Source organism: Echiichthys vipera (assembly GCF_963691815.1).
Source record: "Echiichthys vipera genome assembly, chromosome: 9".
Classification (NCBI taxonomy): Eukaryota; Metazoa; Chordata; class Actinopteri; order Perciformes; family Trachinidae; genus Echiichthys; species Echiichthys vipera.
This window is the reverse complement of record NC_139834.1, coordinates 7,039,699-7,047,065: the sequence shown is the minus strand read 5'-3', so window position 1 is coordinate 7,047,065 and position 7,367 is coordinate 7,039,699.

Genomic DNA, 7,367 nt, shown 5'->3' with positions numbered 1-7,367 from the left:
TTCCTCCACCTTAGTGACTGACTCATTGGGTGATGGCTTTAAGCAAATCCCCCCCTGAGTCCAGACGTCCCTAACACAGACTAGAGCTGTCACACATTTTCAAAGGTCCTATATAATGCTCATTTCCAGATTCCTACTTGTATTTTGGGTTTCTTCTAGAACATTTCTACATGCTTAAATGTTCAAAAAAACACACTACACACATGGCTCATACTGTCTGTGTGAATATACCTGTATTCACTGTGAATGCTCCATTTTAGAGCTTGTCTCTTTCAAGCTGTTTTCACACCGCCGCTTGGCAACCGCCTTGTTAACTATCTACCATGAGCGTTTCCCAAAAAAGCAAAGCTGCAACCGCTTCATACCCCTGCCACCTGCCCCTTATTGAATTGACTTGAGGTTGCAAGTTACCACGCGGCGATGTAAAAGCAGCTTCAGATCCCCTCCCAAAGAAAAATCTGCTCTGATTGGTCAGCTTTTTCGGGTCTCGCCAACTCAGATCTGTCCTGGGATGCCCTCCGGCCCAAAAAGATTTTTTCCGATTAACTTGAATTAATTGTGAAGGACGTCTGTAAATCAGCAGATAACTTTTTTGTGCAGAATTCGATCCATTCAGTCAGAAAGGGGATAGTCCACAATAGCTGCATGATTAAATCATTTTATCCCCATTTTTAGCTTGAGCGCAAAACCGGAAGTAGCCAACGTTGCAGAAGTAGTGCCGATCATACGAGTATTTGTAGACGCAGCAGTTAAACTGATTTGGCTTCATGAGCCACTGAGCAACTTTCACAGGAACTGTATCCAGTTAATACATCCATGGTCTACCCAATCATTGACTGTAACGGCACTGTACCGGCACAGAAGTCCTGACGGCTTGTTTAAAGGCACAGTTTCTGAATACGGGCTGTGTGCATTTCTCTTGATTGTTTTCGCAGTATTCATGTAGGTCCTTTGCATGCTTTATTATAAAAAAAGACATGGAAATCTCACTTTATACAATACCTTTAATATCTTTTGCTCTGTTTACAAACTCAAAATTCATATAAAGCAGGGAGGTCAATCCAAACCACTGATCTTTATTATTAAAAGTGCTGCAGTTTACTCTAAACACACACAATCAAGCATGGTTATGAGAGGTGACCATAGTTGGAGCACAAACATGAGGAGGACGTGACATTTTGGCGAGGAGCCAGCTCACCGACCCGGACCCCATGCATTCTCTCTTTCTTCTCCGTTTGTCAGCACTTCCAAACATGGCTACCTGCAGAGAGCAACAGACAGTGAGACTCTCTCTTAGGGATGCCAGGCTCCTGTATATTATGTTTTTAGCATGCCTTGGATTTTTTCACAGCAGCCTAAGTTACTCCATGCAGCCAAGCAGTCCAAGTCCTGCTGATACCGAGGCGGCCCTAAACAAACCTGTTGCTGTGATACCATCCCAAGTGGAGAAGGAGATGAAAGATAAATGCAATGATGAGGAGCTCATTACTTGCTGGTTTTCACACTAATAAAGGCATGTGGGTATTTGGTACCACTTTCCACTGAGACATCTTTTACAAAAGGTTTATCAGCTGCAATGAATGGCCCTAATGTGAAAAATAAAATAAAAACCCTCCTCCAGAGAGAAATTTGCATAGTCTTTTATAACTACTGTAGCTCTATAAAGCAGCCATAATATATAACATTTGGATATTGGATATTGGATCAAGTATGTGAAAAATGTCGCTCGTAGTAATGAACTTATTCAGCTCGACTCAGCTTTTTCAGGTCATTATTTTGGTTTTCTGGATGGCAACTTGATTGTTTTGGTAGGATTTAACATTTAAAACTGGCGGGCATGATGTGTTAATGACATATTACATTTACTGTATAACTGCAAATGTGAGGAGAACTTTCCACAACCTGGCAACCAAACAGTAGTTATTCTTATGGCTAACTGACCTTGAATGATGTATTTAACATTAACAAAGCCACTAATTACAGCTTGCGGTGCTGACTGACTTACTGCACGTTTAACCCTTACTTTGCTTACTTTTATTATGAATACAGCCTTTGAAAAGGAGTTTGAAATTTGAAGGAAACTATTTCCAATTAGAATCACATGAATTCTACTGGATTTAGGAGCTAAAATTAGTGCTAGTCTGCTAAGCTAGGCTTGTTAGCTTTTAGTTGGATTAGTTGTGTTACTTTCTTCTCTATTATGATTAGATTTATCTACTACATTATATATGGGTTATATTAAGATGTTGGAGCATCAAAGCAGATGCTTCATTAAAGCACACAGGCAGGTGTGTAATTTAGCTTTAGCTCAGGGTAGCAGTTAGCTGAAGCTAGCTCATCTAGAAGTCCAGTCCAAACTGTTTGTTTTATATGCAGTTTTTGTCTCAACATTTCAAATTTCTATAATTTTTACATTTTAAAACGGATGTTAAATTGTCAGATACTAGTCTTAAATCAATTATGACTACAAATGTTACTGTATTTTGGCTTTATAGGGTAGCTACATGCTAATATTAGCTCTGGTACAGCTAGTGTACGCTGCGTTGTTCAATCAGCTGTGCATATTATGTTGTCACTGGGCTTTAAATCAAAAGAGACAGATTTGAATTCACATTTATTTGTTCCTTGTTTTGGCTGAGGCCTTTATGATTTGTTGTTAATTATTGCCCAGAGCAAGAAGAAAACCACAACAGGACATTATTCTGACATACCTGTGCAAATTGAGTGCCACGACCACTTTTCTGTTGCCCATGCAAACTGAATGTGTTATATCTTCCTTTGAATAATCTTGCATTAATGTTGTCTGGGCGGTTTCATAATCAGACAGCAGCTATGTAAGTATTTTTTCCCCCCGACAATTTAGTTCTCAGATTGCAGCTGTCAGGTGCAATTGAGGCTTCCCTCAGTCATGCATGGCCCCTAAAAAGGGTTTTGTCTCATGTCTCTGTCATGTCTACATCGCTGCACTTTTACAGGTTCACTCAGCAACCTCTGGTGCAATTACACAAAGAGTTATATGAGGACAAGGGACACGTCAGAAACACTGGTCCAGCTTGACATTCACGCACACACACACCTCACAGCATTGGTCAGGTAGCAGGAAAGAGTCTGGTGTAGTTGTGAGTGGAGACGGTGGGTTTTAATGACACAGTATCTCTCAGAACGCTGTTCCCATAATTACGCTCAGTCTGACGTGGATCTGTCATTGGCATTGATTGTTTGCCCTGATGCCCACCTCCCCGGGGAGAAAAGTGTGTGAGTGTAGAGGGGAGAGAGGATTTAGGTGGATGTTTGGATCCCCTCGAGCTGGACAGGTTGCATTGAGGAGCCCATGGGAGGCCCAAACTGGAGCCATTGGTGAGATTGGTATCGTGTTAATAGCTCCACAGGCTCCAAGATACATAGCAGCAAAACCATAAGAGGCACTGGAATGTGGAGCTCCCAATCATTGTCATAATTAGGGACAATTGCACACGCAGACCCAAGACCTATTGTGCTCATTTGGAAGCTGTTTTGTCTGACTCCTCTCATGCTTCACTACACTGGTTGTATCCCTCTGTGTTTAAGGACTAGTTTGACATTTTGGGATACACGCTTATCAGAATTTCTTTGCAGACAGTAAGATGAGAACATCGATACCGCTCTCGTGCCTGCGTGTTTAATATGAGGCTACAGTACAGTTGAAAATAAAGTTGAACTTCTTACCTTTCTAACCGAAGGATATCTTAAATATTTACTTACAAGAGTTGGCGAAAGGACGCTAACACTGGTGAATTAGCCGTGCACTACCTTTGGCCATACTTGAATACCCCTGCCTCCATCCTGTTAACACTGGCTGCTGTTGGTCGTCCAAATCAGTGCTGTTAACACATCCGGGAACATGCTTTACAATGAAATGACATGCTTCACTAACTTCAAATTATGCAGTAAAAGCTCCTTGATTTCCATTTTTAACTACTCAAGCCGCTCAGGCTAAGTGTCGCACAAATGTTCTTACTCTTTACTCTCATCAAAGCCTCTTTCATATACCAATTATTCATGTAAATGGCCGAGTCCATGAATGAAATTTTTCACTCACAGATAGAAATAGTGTATAAATCAATTCTGCTTGCACTTCTGTGGCAATCACGCAGGAAAAGCTCCAGAAACGGTGTCAGACCCGATGTGTCCAGATAGGGCCAATTCCAGAGAAAGGTGTGTGTGGATTCAACTTGAATTTTGGTACTGATAAGACACTTTTTCTTTTCTATCCACCTGCCACCTGCTATTTAGGGGATAATCATGCTCTGAATTTGGTTTTGTTTTCCATGGACTCAGTGAGTTACACTGTGAGCTATAACTTGAGCCCTTTTTTTAACCTATATTTGGTAATATTTTGACAAATAGGCACCATTAAAAGTATGCCGAATTAGCCATTAGGAGATTCTGTTTACAATCTACTCATGGATGTACAGTCAGCAACCACTGGAGTACTTTGATACCGAAGAAAATTTAAAAATGTGATGATTCTCAGCCAAGTTCTTGACACAGAACTTTCTAAGTGGATTTAAGGGTGTTTATTCACGATGGACATGAAGTCACACTCACTTGAAGAATGTGTGCATCATGTTCGTGTGATCAGATTTGACTGAGTTATGAATCCATGAAGGAGTACAGTTTTTGAAGCAAATGCCTTAAGTCAGGTGTCTCAAACTAATCCAGTAAAGGGCGGCTGTGGCTGTAGGTTTTCATATCAACCAAGCAAGAACACACCTGATCCAACAAATCCAAGTCAAGTCAGATGATGCAACTTTTGACAGTGTTGGGAAGCAGACAAAACTGCAACTACCAGTTGTTTTACAAACACCTGCATGCACCTGTCCCTTTAGAGCAGGGGTGCCCTCCAAGAGCAGGATTGGGCACCCCTGAGTATCTTTGTTGCATTGATCATGTACCAGATTTTGTTACTAGGTAGTTTCTATTTGTTTAAACAACTTAAGTTCCCCCAAGCCTCCAGTTACAGCACCAGGTTCATGCAACAGCAGCACTGAGCTCAGTTGTTATGAAAAACATGTCAAACATCCAGTGTAATACTCTGTATAACAGATGATTAAGCCTTGAATAGCACTATTGACTCTAATAAGGGAAAATATCTCTCATTATCTTTGCCCTCGAGTCATAGCAGAGGCTAGAGCAGGGACAGGTGAGGTGACTTGGGCGTGGGGGCTCCTGGGAATAAAAACAGCAGAGCTGGTCATGCTGTGGGCCGGTAGCTCATGTCTGAGGTTGATGATGTGGATAAGATAAGGATGAAGGGCCCCAGCATGATGAAGCAGGCAGTGGCCTACATGATTGAAATCATTGAGGAAAATTGTTGGTTTAGACCAATTACTGATGTATTTTTGTTCTCTGAAAATGGAAAATCAACAGATTCTTGATCTAACTAAAGCACTTGAATCAGAATCAGAATCAGAATCAGGTTTATTGCCAAGTAATTGGCATTACAAGGAAGTTGACTTGATTTGACGGTTCTTGCATGGTACAGACATAAACATAAGCATAAAAATAAACCTTAGCATAATAAACTATTAACCATAAAAATAGAAAGTATACACATATATGTATTTACACAAGTAGTGCAGGAGGTAGTGTGCAGAGATGAGTCCAATGAGGGTGGTGTCGTCTGCAAACTTTAGGAGTTTGACAGACTGGTGACTGGAGGTGCAGTTGTTGGTGTACAGGGAGAAGAACAAGGGAGAAAGAACACAGCCGTGGGGGGAGCCGGTGCTGATCGTTCTGGTGTCCGAGGTGTGCTTTCCCAACCTCACATGCTGCCTCCTGTCTGTCAGGAAGTCTATAATCCACTGGCAGGTGGAGGCTGGCACGTTGAGTTTTGAAAGCTTGTCCTGAAGGAGAGCCGGGACAATTGTATCAAATGCAGAGCTGAAGTCCACAAACAGAATCCTGACGTAGGATCCCGGGGAGTCCAGGTGCTGGAGGATAAATGGGATGGCCGAGATGACAGCGTCGTCTACAGACCTGTTTGCTCTGTAGGCGAACAGGTCTGTATAGTCGGTATTATCTTCTTAATGGTGAACTATATTTTAGTGGCTTGTTTTGATCTGCTTTGCTTTGGTTTTATATATTTATATATTTTAAAACAGATATCAGACTTTTATGTGATGGCAATAAATCCAATTTAGGTAAAAGAGAATGGTGTCCTCCAAGGATTAGTCGGACGCTATTATTTATTGTAGTCATAAACAATCTGTGACTGGATGACACAATTATTTATACGTCAAAGTCGCACGTTAATTTAATTCAGTATTCACTTAATACTTCACAAGTTCTTAAAGTTTTGTTTACACAAATCTTTTAAAGTAGCTAGTTACTAAAGCTGTCAAATAATTATAGTGGAGAGGCCTAAAAAATGGAGTGGGAGATAGACATGCGGTTTGGTGTGGCGTCAGCAGTGATGCATTTTTGACATTTTATTGGACCTTTGTGGTAAAGAGGGAGCTGGAATGTATGAAAGCAGCAAAAAAATTGTAATAACGGTCGATGAGCCAATTTCTGTGATTGATGGGCAGCAGCATGTGAACAAAGAGTTTATTGAGCGTTTTATCTCATTGTTTTACAGCCCTTTCTCTCTCACTCCTCTCTATCTCATCTAATGTTGTTAGTGTTTTAGTGAACTACTGTAAACCTCAAATCTGGCAACACCCTGCCTCACTGACATTCACCACGGTTCCATCCATCCACTGTCAGCTTTGGTGATGATGTCTTGAGGGAAGAGGCTTTGAACTTCTCCTCCCTCTGAAAACACCTCAGTCAGCGTCAGACCAGCCCTTTCTCACTCTGCAGGCAGAGCCGGTGTGGTTTTTCATTTCTCAGATCAAGACTGTCAAACGATTGTGTATATCCTGGCGGGAACTGATCCAGTAGGCTCATAAATGCCCAGGCGAGCCGTCTGCCATCCATTTGTTCACATGTGTGATCTCATATATCACACTTGTCACTCCTGAGCAACTATAATCTCCCAGAAGCTTTTAGTAGAAATCCCACTGACAGTGTTATTTGAAATGCCCCGTGATTATTCATTGTAGGGTTGAAAGATGAACATGGAAAAACCGTGAGGACAAAAATAACTTGTAAATTCTTACGGGGAAATAATGAAATAAATATTTTAACTGAGTCTTTTTTGCCCTTTGCTGAATCTGTTGCCTAAAAAAAGCTGGCGTATTACCACCTTAAGACACAGGGATATAACATGATAGCTTGTGGGATGAGACGTTCAGTATGAAAGGATAAACACAAAACACCAGTGTACTTTCACACAGTTCACAGTCTGCAAACTATAATCTTTCCAATCCTGTCAAAATCCCAGG